The sequence below is a fragment of the Felis catus genome, chromosome A2, assembly GCF_018350175.1.
Source record: "Felis catus isolate Fca126 chromosome A2, F.catus_Fca126_mat1.0, whole genome shotgun sequence".
Lineage (NCBI taxonomy): Eukaryota > Metazoa > Chordata > Mammalia > Carnivora > Felidae > Felis > Felis catus.
Window position 1 is genome coordinate 18,501,836 of NC_058369.1, and position 21,714 is coordinate 18,523,549.

At 40.9% G+C, this 21,714-nt stretch overlaps 1 protein-coding gene and 1 pseudogene across 2 annotated transcripts in view; one reads left to right on the forward strand and one right to left on the reverse strand.

The window, feature by feature from the left end:
• Positions 1-21,714, reverse strand: part of RHOA (ras homolog family member A) — a 63,119-nt gene that overhangs the window by 31,875 nt on the left and 9,530 nt on the right. The gene's annotated exons all lie outside the window — the stretch shown is intronic.
• On the forward strand, positions 375-2,165 carry LOC101084268 (annotated as a pseudogene).

Consider the following 21,714-nt stretch of genomic DNA (forward strand, 5'->3'; position numbering starts at 1 on the left):
ATATTCTATGAAAAAGGACAGTCTTTTCACTAAACAGTGCTGGGGGAAACCATATATTCACATGTAGAAGAATTTAGACTCAGGACACCTAGGTAGCTCAGTTGGTTAAGCATCCAACTCTTGGCTTCGGCTCAGGTCATGATCTCATAGTTCATGGTTTTGAGCATCTTGTTGAGATCTGTGCTGACAGCGCAGAGCCTGCTTGGGATTCTGTCTCCACCTCAAAATAAACTTTAGACAGGCCCATGTGAGCAGATTCCAACACATGCAACTGCCTGGAGAGAGGGAGCCAGTGTCCTATGTCAGAGCTGCTGGTGGGGAGAAGCAGCCGCTGCCACCCAGGACTGGGCTGTTAGGGAGGAGGAGACAAGAAAATGGCAGACGACCCCAGTGTGCTGACAGGAATGTAGAGATCTGGAAGATCAAGAAGCTCACCAAGAGCTTCGAGGCAGCCCGCGGCAATGACACAAGCATGGTATCATTGATCATTTCTCCCAAAGATCAGATTTCCCAAGTGGCAAAAGTGTTAGCAGATGAGTTTGGAACTGCATCTAACATTAAGTCATGAGTAAACCGCCTTTCAGTCCTGGGAGCCATTAATTACATCCATACAACAAAAACTCAAACTTTATAACAAAGTACCTCCAAATGGCCTCATTGTTTACTGTGGTACCATTGTAACACAAGAAGGAAAGGAAAAGAAAGTCAACATTGACTTTGAACTTTTCAAACCAATTAATACATTGTTGTACTTGTGTGACAACAAATTCCATACAGAGGCTCTTACAGCACTACCTTCGGATGACAGCAAGTTTGGCTTCATTGTAATAGACGGTAGTGGTACACTTTTTGGCACACTCCAAGGAAACACAAGAGAAGTCCTACACAAATTCACTGTGGATCTCCCAAAGAAACATGATAGAGGAGATCAGTCAGCCTTGCGTTTTGTTCATTTAAGAATAGAAAAGTGACATTAACTATGTTCGGAAAGTAGCTAAGACTGCTGTACAGCTGTTTATTTCTGCAGACAAAGTGAATGTGGCTGGTCTTCTTTTAGCTGGATCAGCTGACTTTAAAAGTGAACTAAGTCAATCTGATAGGTTTGATCAGAGGTTGCAATCAAGTTTTAAAATTAGTTGATATATCCTATGGTGGTGAAAATGGATTCAACCAAGCTACTGAGTTATCTACTGAAGTCCTCTCCAACGTGTGATTCATTCTTCAAGAGAAGAAAATAGGATGATAGTTCGATGAATCAGTCAGGACACAGGGAACTACTGTTTTGGAATTGAAGATACACTAAAGGCTTTAGAAATGGGAGCTGTAGAGATTTTTTTTTTTTTTTTTTTTTGACGTTTATTTATTTTTGAGACAGAGAGAGACAGAGCATGAACAGGGGAGGGGCAGAGAGAGAGGGAGACACAGAATCTGAAACGGGCTCCAGGCTCTGAGCTGTCAGCACAGAGCCCGACGCGGGGCTCGAACTCATGGACCGTGAGATCATGACCTGAGCCGAAGTCGGACGCCCAACCGACTGAGCCACCCAGGCGCCCCAGGAGATTCTAACAGCCTATGAAAATCTGGATATAATGAGATATGTTCTTTATTGCCAAGCCACAGAAGAGGAGAAAATTCTCTATCTAACTCCAGAACAAGAGAAGGATAAATCTCATTTCACAAAAGAGACAGGACAAGAACACAAGCTGACTAAAAGCATGCCCCTGCTGGAATGGTTTGCTAACAGCTATAAAAAAATTTGGAGCTATGTTGGAAATTGTCACACATAAGTCACAAGAAGGATCCCACTTTGTGAAAGGATTTGGTGGAACTGGAGGTATTCTGTGGTACCGAGTAGATTTCCAAGGAATGGAATACCAAGGAAGAGATGATGAATTTTTTGACCTTGATGACTACTAGGTAGTCGACATGGGTCTGGCAAAACATGCCTCACCCTCTAGCATCCAACCCAAGAAGCATACCCATGATGGAATCCAAACAGATCCCTGCCTTACAATTGGAACACTTCCAGAACTTAATCCACGGGCACTGGATACTGAAAAGAAAACCGAAACAAAACCAGACCCAACCCTACACTTTGGTTTGTCATGGTGTCAGCGCAGCAGCCTACAACTAAGTTCCTAAAATGCCACTTTGGACTAATTTAAGAAAGTATCCCAGTTTTTACTTTTACTCAATAGTGACATTGGTTGTTCTTGTACTTTATGGGAAAAAAAAATGGTTTTTTTAACCTTCATACATAGTATCAAAAATACTTAACTGCTGTATACCTTCAAAATTTAATAGAAATGAGATCATACTGGTTTGTTTCTTATCTTGATTGCAGAAAAACTGCTGCATTTTGCAGTGACCCATTTACATGGCATTCTCAGCTTAGACTGCATGAGAAGAAATACATGCGGTGAAATGTTGGAACCAAAAAAAAAAATAAAATAAAAACTTTAAAAAAATCTTAAAAAAAACTGTAACTGTCTACAAAGCTGGCTTCATTAAGCAATTAAGCAATATAACAAATAAGAACTTCACTGAGAGGTAAGTAAGAAAGATGTTGGGATAGAGAAATCAGCTCAGGGATCAAAGATCAAAAACTTAAGTCAGGGGCACCTGGGTGGTTCTGTAGGTTAAGTATCTGATTCTTAATTTCGGATCAGGTCATGATCGTAGGTTCATGGGTTCAAACCCTGTGCTGACAGTGTGGAGCCGGCTTGGGAGTCTGTGTCCCCCTCCCCTGCTTGCATGCCCGTGTGCTCGCTTGCATGCTCTCTCTCTCTCAAAGTAAATAAAATAAATAAACTTAAAAAAAAAAAAAAAGGAAATTTAAGCCTGGATCACAAAGCCATCCTGGATCACAAAGATACCTCCTGGCTATTAAGGACTGCACTGCATTAGCAATGTTTTCCAACAAAGTTCTCTGAAACTGAAAGTCACCTCTAAGTCTCCAGGTAAAGGGTCCAATTCACTGTATTCCATTATCATCTGCATCACAATATAATTTTATACAAAGTAAAGGCATATTTGGTCCTAGACACATCTTCCTTCTGCCTAGGAATCCTCCCCACCTCTTGTCTATCTAGTAAATATTCACCTTCCAAAATAACAAAAATCATATTTTTTAAGTTTTTTTTAAGTAATCTCTACACCCAGTGGGGGCTCAAACTCATGACCCTAAGATCAAGAGTGGCACGATCTTCCAATTGAGCCAGCCAGGCACCCCAAAAGTCACTTCTTTCCTGATCTCTGCCATTTCCTTTTCCCTCCCTACACAACCTCCTTCATAAATATCTTCACATTTATTTACCACTCTTATTTAACGGAGATTCTCTTTACTAAATTGAAAGCTAATTTAGGGCATGGGTAGTATTATTCATCTTTATACCACCAATGCCAGGGGCACATGGATGGATCAGTCTGTTGAGTGTCCAACTTTGGGTCAGGTCATGATCTCATGGTTTGCGGGTTTGAGCCCCGAGTTGGGCTTGGCGCTGACAGCACCTGCTTCAGATTCTCTGTCTCCCTCTCTCTGTCCCTCCCTCCCTTCCCTGCTCATATGCCAGCTCTCTCTCAAAAATAAATAAACATTAAAAAAAAGAAAAGTGTACCACCAATGATGGACATCATTAGGCTACCTATGTGTGTTTCCTGAATGGGAAAAAAAAAAAAAAAAAAAACAACGCACAAAAAACACTATGTAATCTACCAGTGGCTGCTATATACAGAAAAAAAATTTCAATTTCAATCCACCTTTCAAAGGAAGTACATGTGAAGCTCTACTCAATACCATGAAGAAAGACTTCCCTCATATCTGAATCATACATAAGCAGGGAGGAAGCCAAAAACTTCTACAAGTTATAAACTGGAATATAAAAATAGTGGGAAAAGTATATAGGGGGAGAAGAATTATTGTTTGAAGCACTTTGAACGCAAGAAAGAGAATGTTAAGTCTGCATTCTCGGGCACCTGGGTGGCTCAGTCAGTTAAGCGTCCAACTTCAGCTCAGGTCATGATCTCACAGTCTGTGAGTTCAAGCCCCACGTCGGGCTCTGTGCTGACAGCTCAGAGCCTGGAGCCTGCTTCAGATTCTGTGTCTCCCTCTCTCTCTGCCCCTCCCCTGCTCATGCTCTGTCTCTGTCTCAAAAAATAAATAAAAACATTAAAAAAAAAAGTCTGCACTCTCTTCCAAAGACGGTACTATCATAGTTTTACTGCCCAACACAGTAGCCACTAGTCACGTGTCTATTTCTTAATTAATATTTTAATTAATTGAAATTTAAAAATTCACTTCCTTTGTCCCAATGACACATTTCAAATGCTCAACAGCCACACAGGACTATTGTGTGGACAAGACAGACACAGAACATATCCATTATCACAAAAGGTGTAATTCTAAACAATTCTGCCATGGCTGTTTGGCAGACGCAGGATTCTTATTCAATGTTCTCCTCATTTTCTTGCATGCTACAAAGATCTTCCAAAGAAAATATACCCATAATTTCATGCTATAGGTTTCCTAGAAAACATTTACAGCAAACATCAGGTCATTTAAAGATAAATTCTGGCAGGCACTCCCACTCATCCCTCATGCCTCCTCCAAGTCAGTCCACTCTTCCACCCACTACTTCAGAAGGATGACAATCACCTCCTTCCTTGACAGGTCCAGCCTTGTCTAAATTCTTATCTCCTTACATCTGATCAGCCTAACACAAACCTAGAGTTTTTAATGGGCCATTCCCTGTTGCTAGAGAGCAGCCTTATCTGAAAGAAAGTCTTAGAGAAAACAATACAATGTAATTAAGTGCTGTAACACAAGTTCTTCCTCTCCTGTACGAACAAAGAGAAAGTAAGCAATTCTGCTAGAGGCTTCAGAGAAGGTAACATCTGACCTAGACCTTGAAGCATGAGGACAAGTAACCTGAGAGGAGTTGAGAGTGGTAATGGCTTAGGAATACTTCCTAATGTGAGGAACAGCCTGAGCAAATGACCTCAATGACCCTAAATATAAAAATTCAGAGGGGCGTCTGGGTGGCTCAGTTGATTAAGTGTCCAACTCTTGATTTTAGTTCAGGTCATGATCTTATGGTTTGTGGGTGCAAGTTCCACACAGGGCTCCATCGGGCTCTGTGCTGTCAGCAAGGGATTTTCCCTCTCCCTCTCTGCTCCTCCCCTGCTTGCACACTCTCTCTCAAAATAAATACACACACACAAAAAAAAAATTCAGAGAGGAGGGACACCTGCCTGGCTGGCTCAATCTGTAGAGTGTGCACCCATGTTGGGTGTAGAGATTACTTAAAATAAATAAATAAATAAATAAATAAATAAATAAATAAATAAATAAATAAATAAATAAAATCTTAAAGAAAAAAAAAAGGAATTCAGAGAGGAGACTGTTGGAAAATGAAGCTAGAAAGATGAATGGTTACACTGGAGGATCTGGAATGTCAATACACAGCAACCTGTATTCTATTCTGTAAGCGAGGGAAAGCCACTGGAAAACACAATCAGATCTGTGATTTACAAAGACAGCTTTGGCAGCAGCATTTGAAATAGCTAGAAGGTGGACTGGGCAAGGATGAGAAGACCATGATGAGAGTATGAGAGTGCCCTGGAGAAGAGAGAAGCCTAATGAAAAGGTGAGGTGGAAGGAGCACAATCTAACAGGCTTTTCCTAACACTACACACATTTCTGTCCTACCCCCACCCCCCTGAACCAGTTGAAAAAGATTAGTGCCCAGGTAAATTGTTACTGCAGGTAAAAACAGCATAGCCCTCAAGTGTATAGAATGGGGAGAGGCAGTGATCAATCCACAGAGACTGCCAGTAACATGGAAAAGGTAGGCACAAAAAACCCAGAGATATTTGTATTTGAAGAGAGCAGTCAGAAAGCTATGACAACCAGCACCAAGAGAAAGGAAGAGGGTACTTCAAGGAATGGCTTCATATTATATGGCTAGCAAAAAGGGCATGGGCACAGCAATCAAAACCCTTTCAGTTGGCCACAGGGGAAGAGTAGTAGACTGTGGTAGACTGAGAAGATGAGGGCATGGAGGTCGGTGATATAAAATGTTCTTTCAAAAAGTTAGGAAATACATGTTACAACATGGATGAACCTTGAAAACTTTATGTTCAGTAAAAGAAGCCAGTCACAAAAGACCAAATATATGGTTCCAGTTATATGAAATGTCCAGAACAGACAAATCTACAGAGACAGATTAATGGTTGCCTAAGGCTGGGGGTTGTGATGGGAGACTGGGGAATGACAGTTGAAGAGTATAGGAGTTTCTTTTTGAGGTGATGAAAATACTCTAAAATTGATTATACAATTCTGTAAATATACTAAAACCCACTATTTGTACACTTTAAATGGGCGAATTGTATGGTATATAAATTGTACCTCATAAAACTGTTACCAGGAAAAGTCGTCCCCCCTCCCCCCCCAATTAAGAGAAAAAAAGGTCTGGAATGTGTGGTAGACTACCCATTGTCTGTCTGCCTCATTATCATTCCCTTTCCTGGTCATACAGCTGCCAATAATAAAGACTACATTTCCTGGACTCTGTTGCACCTAGGTGAAGTCATTAAGGTCTGGCCAGTGGACTATATGCAGAATTGATGCAGGATAGAGGAGACTTGCTAGAGCAATGTTTTGAGATTAAGGGGAGTATATCTAGTACAGAAGTGGAAGGCGTGACCCTGGATATGAAATATTGACTCCTACAGGACTGCTCCACTGTTAACAGAGGAGGAAGCAGACCACAACAGCCAAACCACAGGCAAATGAATAGAGGTGGTGGCAGACCCTTGTATTTGCTTCCATGTTCTCAATTAAGAAGCAAGATCGTTAGTTGACAGTAAGGCTAGGGAAGGAAAAAAGAAAGCGTGAGCTAAAGAGGTGGTGCTGTCTAAAAATAGGAGAAGAAATGGGCTAAGGAACTGCAGTGGAACTGCTAGGCAGTGCTACAGGCCACCTTTCAAGTTAGGGGTCATGAATTCAAAGCAAGACCAGTAAGCATGTTTTCTTCCTTCTCCAGCTACATGCAGTTATAGGTGTAGAGTGAGTGAAAAGATGGACTGAAAACAGGGCTGAGGTTTTCAGCCCTGAGCCTGAGTGGCTCAGTTGGCTAAGTGTCCAGCTCTTGGTTCTGGCTCAGGTCATGATCTCACGGTTCATGGGTTCAAGCCCTGAATCAGGCTCTGCCCTGACAGTGCAGAGCCTGCTTGGGATTCTCTCTCTCTGCCCTTCCCCAACTCGTGAGCATGTGCTTGTGTGCTCTCTCTCTCAAAATAAATAAAACTTTAATTTTTTAAAACACATTTTATTTTTGGGGCACCTGGGTGGCTCAGTCGGTTAAGCATCCAACTTCGGCTCAGGTCATGATCTCATGGTTCGTGGGTTCGAGCCCCGCATCGGGCTCTGTGCTGACAGCTCAGAGCCTGGAGCCTGTTTCGGATTCTGTGTCTCCCTCTCTCTCTGCCCCTCCCCCACTTGCACTCTGTCTCTGTCTCAAAAATAAATAAACATTAAAAAAAAACACACACACACATTTTATTTTTTTGAGAGACAGAGCACAAGAAGGGGAGGGGCAGAGAGAGAAGGAGACACAATCCAAGGCAGGCTGCAGCCTCTGAGCTGTCAGAGCTCAATGCATGGCCTGAACCCAGGAACCAGGAGATCATGACCTGAGCCCAAGTCAGACACTCAACTGACTGAGCCACCCAGGCAACCCAAAATAAATAAAACTTTAAAATAAATAAATAAAAATAAACAGGGCTGAGGTTTTGCCAGATAAGATGAAATGGGACAGGAGAAAAAGGGTTGAGAACATATACAAGGGAGTGGTTACAGTAATGAACTATGAACTCTAAGTTGAGTAAGGAGAAAAGTGGTAACTGAAGATGAGGAGCAATAAAGGGGAAGTAAGATCAATGGACTGTAAGCCCCAGTGAGGCTGAAGAATTTCAGTGTCTGAGTATTAGATGGATTAAGTCATAAAACTAGCATATTACCATTGTTGTAGGGGGCAATTTCTTTGTAGGGTCACTGGCAACATCTATCAGAATTCAAACTGCATATATCCATTGAACCAGCAATTCCACTTACAAAAATTTATTCTACAAATATATTCACACATAAATACAATCATTTGTGTTCAAGAATGCTCACTTCAGCAATACTCATAATACCAAAAGACTAAAAACAATCTAGATGTTCCTTCTCCACAGAAGAAGATATTGGTTAAATATCTTAATCATACAATGGCATATTATGCAACCATTAAAAATAAAAAGGATTTGGGGCACCTGGGTAGCTCAGTTGGTTAAGCATCAGACTTCAGCTTAGGTCATGATCTCACAATTTGTGAGTTTGAGTCCTGCTTTGGATGAGCTTGGGCCCTCCTTCAGGTGAGCTCGAACCCCACTTCGGATAAACATGAGCCCCCACATCAGGTGAACCCTGCTTTTTTCTCCTCCCCTGCCCCTCGTGGGATTCTCTCTCCCTTTCTCTCTGTCCCTTGCTCACTTGCGACCTCTCTCTTTCTGTCTTGCTAATTACAGATAGACAGATAGATAGATAGATAAAAATAAAAAATATATAAATAAAAATAAAGGCTAGACTCTTTAAAAATAAAAAGATATGTTAACAAGTGATCTCCAAGATAGATTATTAAATGAGAAGAGTTAAGGTGCTGAATATGTATACTGTCATAACACTGTGTAATGATGGGATGTATAGACATACAGAACAGGGCCTGGCAGAAATGCACAATTAATATTCACTGAAGAACAATGGACACTAGTGTAATCACAGACTCTCTCAACAAAGGCTGCCTCTAGAAACCATATATCATTTTGTATTGAATCTACCAAATGTATTATGTTTTTTGTTTTGCTTCAAAGTAGTCTCCACACCCAAAGTGGAACCTAATACAGGGCTTGAACTCACAATCCTGAGTAGAGATCAAGAATTGGATACTGGGGTGCCTGGGTGGCTCAGTCGGTTGAGCGTCCGACTTTGGCTCAGGTCACGATCTCATGATTCGTGGGTTCGAGCCCCATCTTGGGCTTTGTGCTGACAGCTCAGAGCCTGAAGCCTGCTTAGGATTCTATGTCTTCCTCTCTCTCTGCCCCTCCCCTGCTCTTTCTCTCTCTCTCTCTCTCTCTCTCAAAAATAAACAAACATTAAAAAAAAAAAAAAGTCAGATATTTAACCAACTGAGCCACCCAGGCACTCCTGTATTTTTTTTAAAAGATTACAGCACTGACATATAGATCTTTCCAAGTCAGTACACGAGGTAAAAAAAGAAAGAAAAAAAGAAAAACCAAAGCAGTAGTACAACATACACAAAGATCCATCCTGGAATCTGACGTCCTAAAGGCTTATAGAAGTATACTGTCCCCTCTCCCCCTTACAACTTCCCTAGGCTAGCCAAGACTGACTCACTACTCTCTCTTCCCTACAAAGAAGTAAAATAAGAGTATCTGTGATCAAGCACAGTTTAACACTGCCAACAACTGATTCCCACCACTCCTAACACTTCTCTTTATCTCCTTTTAGGCCAAAAGTTACAACTTCCCCCAGAGGGGCCTCCCTGACTACTCAAACACATATTCTTCTTCATCTATTAACTCCTATAGTGCTTGGTCTACTAGGTGCTGCTTCCCAAATTACGTAAGCCTACATCACTTGGTATTCTGCTTGCACTGGTAGTGAGGAGGCTCTGTACCCTGGTACTAGTGTTCAGAACAGCTGTGAATCTTTGGGCAAGTTACTTAAGCCCTCTGTGTCTCTACTTCCTCATCTGTACAATGGGAAAAATAATGGTTCCTATCCTCACAGAATAGTGGTAATTATTAAATGCGTAACAGAGGAAAGGGCTTAGAACAAACAATACCTAGCATGTAACAGCTGTTTAACTATTGGATACTATTACCTGTAAATTTCAATAAAAAAGACTGTATCTTCAATTCTATATTCCCCATAATGCCCAACAGGGTCAAATATGGCAATGAAGAGAAGTGTTTGCTGATTGAATCAAAGAAAAGAAACCTAGCCTTTCTAAGTTAGTAGATAAAAATGCACTGGTATAGGGGCACCTGGCTGTCTCAGTCAAAAGAAAGAGCCTGCTACTCTTGATCTCAGGGTCATGAGTTTGAGCCCTGTGCTGGGTGTAGAAATTATTAAAAATAAATCAATAAATAAACTTTAAAAAATGCATGGGTGTAAGAAAGAGTTAATTTTTTAACTTTTTGAAGGGAAACTTTCAAAAGCTCAAGTTACTAAGATTAGACATTAGCCTTCAAATTTACTTCCTCTTAAGCACTTCCCTTCTTTTCTAAGTTGGCCTTAAGTCTCATTCTTAAGAAGAAATTGCTTCTTTTCCAAGAAGACTTACAAGCAGCAAACTATTATATATAAAACTCCCTAGTCCATACATTTATGTATGAAATATCATAAAGGAGAGGGGGGGAAAAAGACTAAACATCTATCTTATCATCTTCTATATGGCAAAAAAGCCTTGAAGTAAGCAATCCTGGGAGTCTTTAAGTTTATTATTATTATTTTTAGTAATTTCTACACCCAAGAAAGCTTAGGTGCTTGGGAAATCTTGGGGCTTGAACTCTCAACCCCGAGATCAAGAGTCATATGCACTACTGACTGAGCCAGCCAAGCACGCCATTCTTGGAATATTTTAAAGCAGCAACTTCAACTGCTGAAGAGACTCATTACGGGAGATTAAAAAATAATCTATTCACAGCTAAAACACGGAAGATTGCAAACTATTTTTTCCATAAATTAGAGCAAATTCAAGGATACCTGAATACAGTGGTGTTTTTTCAAAACTGAAGCTTTTCCCAATCTAGCAAATAATTGTTTTTTAAGGCCAAGTGTTTTTAAGGCCTATAAGGATTCCTTATAGTATTCTATAGTATTCTAGTAAGTGTTTTTAAGGTCTATAAGGATTCCTTATAGTATTCTATAGTATTCTAGTAAGTGTTTCCCGAACAGTAGATAAAGGGCCTAGAAATTGTGCACTACCATTACCGTATCTTACCTCATGAATAATCTTGACTGTTCACTATAGTTGGAGGAAGATATGATCACATACACTCCAATCCCTATTCCATCCACACATGCTGGAAGGGGCCACCTGACACATGTTCTCAAAGATTTCCAGGTGATTCTTACCCACTTCCCCTCCCACCTAAAACACTACCAACAACCTTACCTGACCAAACATTACGCTAGGGTTTCAAAATCTGAATCCCATCCTGCATATGTCTAACAAGAAAACAGCATCTACCATACAGACTACTCAGTAAAATCAGAAATGTTCAGTCCCATGTAGATTAACCAAAGTAAAAGTTTTGGGTTTTTTTTGTTTGTTTGTTTTGTTTTGAGAGACTGTGTGGGGGGGAGAGAGAGAGAGGGAAAGGAGAATCAATCCCACACAGGCTCTGCACTGTCAGCACAGAGCCTGATGTGGGGCTCGATCCCACAAACCGTGAGATCATGACCTGAGCTGAAATCAAGAGTCAGACGCTTAACTGACTGAACCACTCAGTGCCCCAAGGTTTTTTTCTTTTTTCTTTTTTTAAGTAAATTAACTTAATTAGTTTATTTTGGGAGAGAGCAAGAAAGAATAGTGGGGGAGGGGCAGAGAGACAGGGAGAGAGAATCCCAAGCAGGCTCCACACTGTCAGCACAGAGCCCAACACAGGGCTCGATCTCATGAACCATGAGATCATAACCTGAGCTGAAATTAAGAATCAGATGCTTAACTGAGTGAGCCGTCCAGACACCCTCAAAGTAAAAGATTCTACTAGAAATTAATTTCAGTTATAGGCAGCAATAGTTACTGAGTTATAGGTAGTTGACAGTAATGGTAAAGGAGCTATGCTACTTAAGAGTTCATCAATGCTCTATCGCTTACTAGCTTTGTGCTCCATTACAGTTTCCTTACATGTCAAGTGGCGAATGAAATCTTCTAAACATGGTTGGTATGAAGATTAAATAAGACCAAAAGAGCTTACTTACTGAAAATAGGTCCGTGTTCAATAAAGGTTTCTCATTACTACTTAGGTCTCATTTTGGACAAATGGTAACTCCCTCCAAATTCCAATTGTCCAGAACTTGAGGACCAGTTTGTAATATGGCCTGACCTGGAAAGAATGTTGTTTCTCCTAAAACGAAAATTTTACCAGTCTAGCAAATATAGCTGACCCTTGAACAACACCGGTTTGAACTGCACTGGTCTACTTAATATGTGGATTTGCAGTAGACTACTAAACATATTTTCTCTTATGATTCTTTTTTATTTTTCTTATTAAGTAGGCTCCATGCTCAATGTGGGCCTTGAACTCATGACCCTAAGATCAAAAGTCACATACTTCTCTGACTGAGCCAGCTAGGTGCCCCTCTTATGATTTTTAGTACTGTATCTTTTTTTTTTCTTTCTTTATTTTGAGAGAGACAGAGACAGCGCAAGTAGGGGAGTGGGGGGGGGGAGAGAGAGAGAGAGAGAGAGAGAGAGAGAGAGAGAGAGAGAGAGAATGCCAAGCAGGCTCCACACTGTCAGCATGGAGCCCGATGCAAGGCTTGAACTCACGAACTGTGAGGTCATGACCTCAGCTGAAATCAAGAGTCAGACACTTAAACTGACTGAGCCACCCAGGTGTCCCTCTAGCTTACTTTAAGAATAAAGGGGCGCCTGGGTGGCGCAGTCGGTTAAGCGTCCGACTTCAGCCAGGTCAGGATCTCGCAGTCCGTGAGTTCGAGCCCCGCGTCAGGCTCTGGGCTGATGGCTCAGAGCCTGGAGCCTGTTTCCGATTCTGTGTCTCCCTCTCTCTCTGACCCTCCCCCGTTCATGCTCTGTCTCTCTCTGTCCCAAAAATAAATAAACGTTGAAAAAAAAAAACAATTAAGAATACAGTATACAGGGGCATCTGAATGGCTCAGTCGCCTAAGTGTTTGACTCTTGATTTCGACTCAGATCATGATCTCACAGTTCCTGAGTTCAAGCCTTATATTGGGGTCTGTGCTGACAGTGTGGAGCCTGCTTCAGATTCTCATATTCTCTCTCTCTCTCTCTCTCTCTCTCTCTTCCTCCCTGCCCCATCCCTGCTCACTCATGTGCACAGGTGCTCTTTCTCTTAAAAATAAATAAAACTCCCCCCCCCCAAAAAAATACAGTATATAACACATTTAACATACAAAACACATGTTAATCGACTTTATGTCATCAGTAAGGCTTCCAGTCAACAGTAGGCTGTTAGTTACATATTTGGGGAGTCCAGTTATACTCAAAATTTCAGCTGCACAGGGGTCAGTGCCCCACCCCCCATACTGTTCAAGAGTCAGCTGTAATTAGTTTTTCAAAGTATGTATCACATCCATACCTGACCCCACCCTCTTCTTTCCTGTTGAAAAAAATAATAAATTACTACTTATCTCTCACTGCCTGAAATTATAGGCCCACAATACTTCATCCAAAAGTCTTGGGACTAGGTATTTCTAAAGTCAGGATTTTTCAGATTTCAGAAAGATGGTATGGTACAAATGCCAAATACTCTGTAATATACCCAATGGGTTAATAGTTCTTCAGTAAAATAAATGAACATGTAAGGAGGATAAAAACTAAACAACCTCTCATCAGTTCAGTTCAGGTTTTACCATCAAATAGGTTTGTGATCTTCAGAACTTTCCAAAAGAAAGTTATGACCATCCCTAACCCAATGCCAATTTGCTTTAAAATATACACACGCCATCACATTCTTCTGAATACTTTTTTTTTTAATTTTTTTTAACATTTATTTATTTTTGAGACGGAGAGAGACAGAGCATGAACAGGGGAGGGTCAGAGAGAGGGAGACACAGAATCCGAAACAGGCTCCAGGCTCTGAGCTGTCAGCACAGAGCCCAACGCGGGGCTTGAACTCACGGACTGCGAGATCATGACCCGAGCTGAAGTCGGCCGCTCAACCGACTGAGCCACCCAGGCGCCCCTCTTCTGAATACTTTTTAAGCACTTTTTCTAATGCCCTCAGGTCTGATTTTTCCCATGACTGGTAACTATGCTATTATCTCAGAGAAGTGGACTGAGCCATTCCTGCTATTTCTCTTGGGAAATTAAAACAAAATAGCCTTTAAATTAGGTAAGTTGGGGGCAGGGGGTGGTGTGCATTTAAGCTAAACTTCAGGGCTGACAGTAATTTGAATTCTACAACCTAAATTAGCTGAATGATTTCAATAACTTGTTCAGGGACTATACATTTTACAATACTTATTTTCTTAGACTCACAGTAAATCTGCCTCTGTGCACAATTTTTAGCAGATAAGGAGCTACCAAAGGTGCTTCAGATGGTGCTATTTGGTTATAATGCATGTATTATCTAGACATTTATTAACCAAACATTCATTATAAGCAGGCACAAAACAGTTCTCCAGCTGAGAAACAGTTGTAGAAATAATTCAACTGAATAACTATGCTGCTTCTGCTGGATCAAGATCTTTACAATATTTTGGAAAGATAATGAATAAATTCCTATGCAGAAAAAATAATCACAGCTTTAAAATGATAGCATACTTCAAATAATTATAATTTTACCTCATGATTCTACAAAGGGACTAATTACACAAAAGAAATAGTGATGATTACAGTAAGCTTTCCTCAACCACTGAAGAAATAAAAGCATTTAATACAGCATAACTTTAGACATGGCTTAATTTTTTAACTTTTTACTGTATTCATTACTTTAAACACATTACTTTAAAAACAGATTAGAAGCTGAGTTCAGGGGTACCTAGGAGGCAGAGTCAGTTGAGCGTCTGACTTTGGCTGGGGTCATGATCTCGCAGTTTTATGAGTTCCAGCCCCACAACGGGCTTGCAGCTGTCAGCGCAGAGCCAGCTTCAAATCCTTTGTTCCCCTTTCTCTGCCCCTCCCCCACTCTTGCTCTCTCAAAAATAAAATAAAATTTAAAAAGTTGAGGGGCACCTGGGTGGCTCAGCTGGTTAGGCATTGACTTCAGCTCAGTTTATGATCTCACGGTTCATGAGTTCGAGCCTCGCGTCGGGCTCCGTGCTGCCAGCTCAGAGCCTGGAGCCTGCTTCGGATTATGTCTCCCTCTCTCTCTGCCCCTCCCCCACTCACTCTCTGTCTCTCTCCATCTCTCAAAAGTAAATGAACATTTAAAAAAAGTTTTTAAGGTTGAGTTCATGAAACTTACCTTTTTGACATCCATATGCCTCAATTATATAATCTAGTTTGAAATTTTACATCCTGTAGTACCCCCTTCTCCACAAAGGATATGTTCCAAGACCCCCAGTGGATGCCTGAAACCACAGATGGTACCGAACCCTACATACACTACGTCTTTCCTGTACATACATACCTATGATAAAATTTAATTTACAAATTACACACAGCAAGAGACTAAATAATAATGAAATACAACAATTATAATATGCTATAATGAGTTATGTGAATGTAGTCTCTCCCCTCAAAATACCTTATTGCATTGTACTTACCCTTCTTGTAATGATGTGAGATGATAAAATGCCTATGTGATGAGATGAAATGAGGTGAATGATGTAAGCACTGTGATGTAGCATTAGGCTGCTACTGACTTTCTGACATATGTCAAAAGGGAGGATCATTACTTTCGGACCATGGTTGACCAGGACAGAAAACCAGGATAAGAACCAGTGTGTGTTTTATTTCTCTCTCCACATAAGTTGTTATGAATCAGTATTGTACAGATGACTATTATAAAAGCAAAAGTTGTCTAGTCTTTTAGAAACTAAAAAAATTTTTTAAGAAATTTTAAAAATCATAAAAATCCTGTGAATTTTACTCAGAAGAATGATGATCCTAATGAACATTAAAAAGTTCCTCCCAATCCAGGTTTTGTCAATGTTTCTGCAGCACGGTGTAGTGTCAATGCAAGCTGTGCAAAAAATATTCTGGATGAAATCTAGGTACAAAATGTCATATTATAGATAAGAAAATATATTAAATCCCAGGACAGTATCTTATGAAATTATAAAACCCAAAGCATACAACCACCCTCAGCCAAAACAATATAATATCCTATAACTCAGGCTATTAACCCAGGGTATCTTCCTTCTTTCTTTTGCCCTTAATGCACCCCACCTACCCTTCCCCACTTAGATAACTCATACTTCAGGCTAAGTCAGTCTCTCAGGGTGTTCCCTGAGCTCCCAATTTAGATCAGGCCTTTTGGATACTCCCACAGCACCAAACCTCTCTCTGCCTCACTCATCACACCGCTCCAAAGTTTCTTCCTCCCAAACTCCATTAGTATAAGAATCATTATCTGTCTTATTAACCACTGTCAGACAAGCATAGGTGCAAGCACATAATAGTTAAGTGTTCAAATAATAAACCTGAAAAAAATAAATTTCCAGGAGCAAAGAAGCTTTATACAACCAATTTGGCGAACACAGATTTTAAAAAGAAAACAGTTACAACAACCTCGGCTGTGTACACTAGTGGTGAGGCTACCTCCTAGGGTAGGAGTCTAGTAGTTCAAGAATTCACCCTCGGGGCGCCTGGGTGGCTCAGTGGGTTAAGCATCCGACTTCGGCTCAGGTCATGATCTCACGGTCCCTGAGTTCAAGCCCCGCGTCAGGCTCTGTGCTGACAGCTCAGAGCCTGGAGCCTGTTTCAGATTCTGTGTCTCCCTCTCTCTGCCCCTCCCCCGTTAATGCTCTATCTCTGTCTCAAAAATAAATAAACGTTAAAAAAAAAAATTAAAAAAAAAAAAGAATTCACCCTCACAGAATTATAGAAACCTCTCATACAATCAGAAACTTAAACTGGGGCGCCTGGATGGCTCAGTCGGTTGAGCATCCGACTTCAGCTCAAGTCATGATCTTGTGGTCCGTGGGTTTGAGCCTCACATTGGGCTCTGTGCTGATAGCTCAGAGCCTGGAGCCTGCTTTGGATTCTCTCTCTCTGCCCCTTCCCCACTCACACTCGTCTGTCTCTCAAAAATCAACATAAAAAAAAAAAAGAAACAAATTATCTGTAACAGTAATGCTAAAACTCACATCCTCCCTATGAACTTATTTGCTCTTATTTTATAAACGATTCTGTAAGTCTAAATGGAAAGCAGCTGAGTTCACAACAGTTTAGAAAAATGCATGCTTGAGTGAGAAAGCAGTGTAGCCTATGACAAGACTTAGGACACAGAAAACCCTGTAAATCAGGTTAGAAACATAAAATGGAGAGGGAGAGAAATGCCATTCTGGCCAGTCCTAAAGCAGGCTGACAGACTCCAAGGATAGAACTCAAAAACTCTCCCTTAGGAGGAAAGACCTCATTCATTACATGGAGAAGCTTAAGTCCTAGATACCGTAAGACAGGGAAAAAGACGTCCACTGCAGAAATAAAACAAAAAAGTTGTAAAGCTTAAGAAAGAAAGCTTCATTTATCTAGAATACAATGATACTATTTCAGTGGTTTAAGATCTCGATTTTTTCCCAAGAGCCATACTGTACCTAAACACACATGAATTCCATAAAAGCTTAAAGATGCCTTACAATGCCTTCTCTTGGAGCAAAACTATCAGTATTATGAAGGTGAAAATAAAGGTCAAAATACAGCTTTTTAACCAGCCAGTCCTCAATTTAACAACCAAATCAGAATCAAATTTCTGTTCAAACAATAAGCCAGGTTGAAAAGCATAGACTTTTCATACGCACTCCCTTCTCAAATACCTTCCATTCTACTGCTTTTGTCCTTTGTTAAAGTACACATTTAAAACGAATAGAGAGGGGCGCCTGGGTGGCTCAGGAAGTTGAGCATCTGACTTTGGCTCAGGTCATGATCTCACAGTTCATGAGTTCGAGCCCCGCATCAGGCTCTCTGCTGTCAGCACATAGCTTGCTTTGGATCCTCTGTCCCCTCTCTCTCTGCACCTCCCCCACTAGAGCTCTCTCTTTCAAAATTAAACATTTAATATTAGTAATAAATAAAGTAAAATGAATAGAATACATACTACTTCATTAAGAGGAAAAAAATCACTATATTGAAACTCTTTCAGTGCCATGGGCAGAACTGTCCTATCGACCCCAGGTTCACCTACACCCAGGACTGTCCCTGACACACAGGAAACACCATTAAACACTCGGGAAATTAAATTGAAAACATAAAGCCATTTATTTGGTTTGCAAACAATATAGGAAAACGCCTGGCAAAAAGGCTCAAACCAACTGTCCATTTGTTCACAATGCACTTGAGCCTGGTACTATTGTTATTTTGCCATCTTGATCAAGCAGTTGTTAAGGGTCGATGTCAGTTCAAGGGCTCTTAGAGATGGAGAGCAGCAAACCTAAGGCAAATGAAGGCAAGCAGAGGAAAACCCCACAAAGCCTCCAATATATGGCCAAGTAAGAATAACCCCAGACTAGGGGCGCCTGGGTGGCTCAGTCGGTTGAGCATCCGGCTTCGGCTCAGGTCATGATCTCACGGTTGGTGAGTTCGAACCCCACGTCGAGCCCCACGTCGGGCCCTGTGCTGACAGCTCAGAGCCTGGAGCCTGCTGTGGATTCTGTGTGTGTCTCTCTCTCTGCCCCTCCCCTGCTCATGCTCTTCCCTATCTCTCGAAAGTAAATAAACATTAAAAAAAAAAAAAATTAAAAAAAAAAAAAAAAAGAATAACCCCAGACTAAAATTCTCTTTTGAGGCTAAAGGAAAGAAATACTCCCTTCTGGCTTTCTAAGTAAGAACATCAGATCATTCACCTCAAAATGTAAATATCCCAAGGTTAACCTTAAATAGATGTGCAGAATCAGAATTTGATTTTGTACAGTTTAATTCTCCACTTATATATTGCTCACAAGACAATGCTTGTCTGGAGAACCACCATAAAGAGAAGAATAAACTAACTCCAATGAGTTGCCTAGGTGTTTCAGCAATGATAATGCACAGCCAGACACCCTGCATTCTGGCGCAAACATCTCTATTCCTTTCAAGGTTCCACAATTAGCAAGATGAAAACTCTGTAAGGCCTAAACATCTATTTAAAACTTTTTTTTAATTCAGGTGAAATACACAATATAAAGTTCACCTTTTTAAAGTGTACATTTCAGTGATATTTAGCATATTCGCCATGCTGCAAAACAACCAAGCCTATCTAGTTCCAAAACATTTTCATTACCACAAAAGAAAACCCCATGCTTATTAAGCAGTCCATCTCCAGTTCCCCTTCTCCTAGCATCTGGCAACCACCAATTCGCTTTGCGTCTCTACAGGTTTACTATACTAGATACTTCATATAAATTAAATCATACAATATATGGCCTGTGTTTGGCTTCTTTCATCTAGCATAATACTTTCAAGGTTCATCCATGTTATACCACATATTAATACTTCATCTTTTTAAGTAGTTGAAAAATATTCCATTGTATGTATACAACCACATTTGTTTACCGACTTATCTGCTGATGAACATTTGAATTATTTCCACCTTTTGGCTATAAGAATGGTGATGCTATGAACATCTATGTACAAGCATTTATTCGACTACTTGTTTTCAATTCTTTTGCGTATAGAGCTAGGAGTAGAACTGCTGGGTTGTATGCTAACTCTATATATTTAACCATTCGAGGAACTGCCAAACTGTTTTCCACAGCGTATGCTATTAAATATCTTGCGAAATAGTCACTCAGACCTATTAAGGGGAAAGAATAAGATGCATAACAATGTGATGTGCAAATGCATGTTTCTAAAAAAAGAAAAATATGTAATATATACATATAGACACAGTATCTCTAGAAGGATATATAGAAAACAGTTATATGGTCTTCTCTAAAGAAGGACCTTGGAGGCTGAGATGGGAGAAAGGCTTTTACTCGTCATGCCTACCTACCCCCTTCTACAGTGTTTCATACACATGCTTCATCAACCCCCTTGCTCTAATATTTTTAAATTTTTTGAAAGTAATCTCTACACCCAACATGGGGCTCAAACTCACAACCCTGAGATCAAGAGTGAAATGCTTTCACAACTGAGCCAGATAGGAGCCCAAATAAAATATTTTTAAAGCCCAAAGGAAGTAATACAATGAGAGGAGGATTATGCTCTGGAATAGGAAGACGATGCATTTTTTTAAGTAAACTCTACCCTCAATGTGGGTCTTGAACTCATGACCCCAAGATCAAGAGTCACATACTCTTCCAAATGAAGCAGCCAGGCACCCTCATTTTTTAGTATAAACTTTTTTGTATGATTTTATTTTTACCTGGTGCATTTTTCCCTCTCTTCTTATTGAAGTAAAATACACATAACATAGGGGTGCCTAGGTGGTTCAGTTAAGCATGTGACTTTGGCTCAGGTCATGATCTCACTGTCCATGAGTTCGAGCCCAGCGTCAGGCTCTGGGCTGACAGCTTAGAGCCTGGAGCCTGCTTCATATTGTGTCTCCCTCTCTCTCTGCCCCTCCCCTGCTAGTACTCTTGTCTCTCTCTCTCTCTCTCTCTCTCTCAAAAATAAACAAACATTAAAAAAAAATTTGTTTTAAATACACATAACATAAAACTTACCATCTTAACTGACTGAGCCACCCAGGTACCCCCCATCTACTTAAAAATGTATACATTTTTAAGTATACATTTCAGTGGTATTAAATATATTCATGTTGTCATGCAACCATCACCACCATCTATCCCTATTAAAAAAATTTATTTAAAAAAATACTAATTAAAAAAGGCAAACTTGGGGCGTCTGGGTGGCGCAGTCGGTTAAGCGTCCGACTTCAGCCAGGTCACGATCTCGCGGTCTGTGAGTTTGAGCCCTGTGTCAGGCTCTGGGCTGATGGCTCAGAGCCTGGAGCCTGTTTCCGATTCTGTGTCTCCCTCTGTCTCTCTGCCCCTCCCCTGTTCATGCTCTGTCTCTCTCTGTCCCAAAAATAAATAAATGTTGAAAAAAAGAAATTAAAAAAAAAAGGCAAACTTAGGGGGTGGGGCGCCTGGGTGGCTCAGTCAGTTAAGCACTCAACTTCGGCTCAGGTCATGATCTTGTATTTCGTGAGTTCGAGCCCTACATTGGCCTCTGTGCCGACAGCTCAGAGCCTGGAGCCTGCTTCAGATTCTGTGTCTCCCTCTCCCTCTGCCTCTGCCCCTCCCCCGCTTATTCTCTCTCCGTCCCTCTCTCTCTCTCAAAAATAAATAAAAGCATTAAAAAAAAATTTTAGGGGCGCCTCGGTGGCTCAGTCGGTTGGGTGGCCGACTTCGGCTCGGGTCATGATCTCTCGGTCCCTGAGTTCGAGCCCCGCGTCGGGCTCTGTGCTGACAGCTCAGAGCCTGGAGCCTGTTTCAGATTCTGTGTCTCCCTCTCTCTGACCCTCCCCTGTTCATGCTCTGTCTCTCCCTGTCTCAAAAATAAATAAAACGTTAAAAAAAAAATTAAAAAAAAAAAATTTTAAAGAAAACTTAAGGGGCACCTGGATGGCTCAGTAGGTTGAGTGCCTGACTCTTGATTTTGGCACAGGTAATGATCCCAGAGTCATGGGATCAAGCCCCATATTGGGCTCTGCACTGAACATTGAACATGCTTAAGATTCCCTCTCTCTCTCTCCCTCCCTCTCTCTCTCTCTCTCTGCCCCTCTCCCCGACCTACCCTCTCTCTTAAAAAAAAGGAGGGGGGGGGGCGCCTGGGTGGCTCTGTGGGTTAAGTT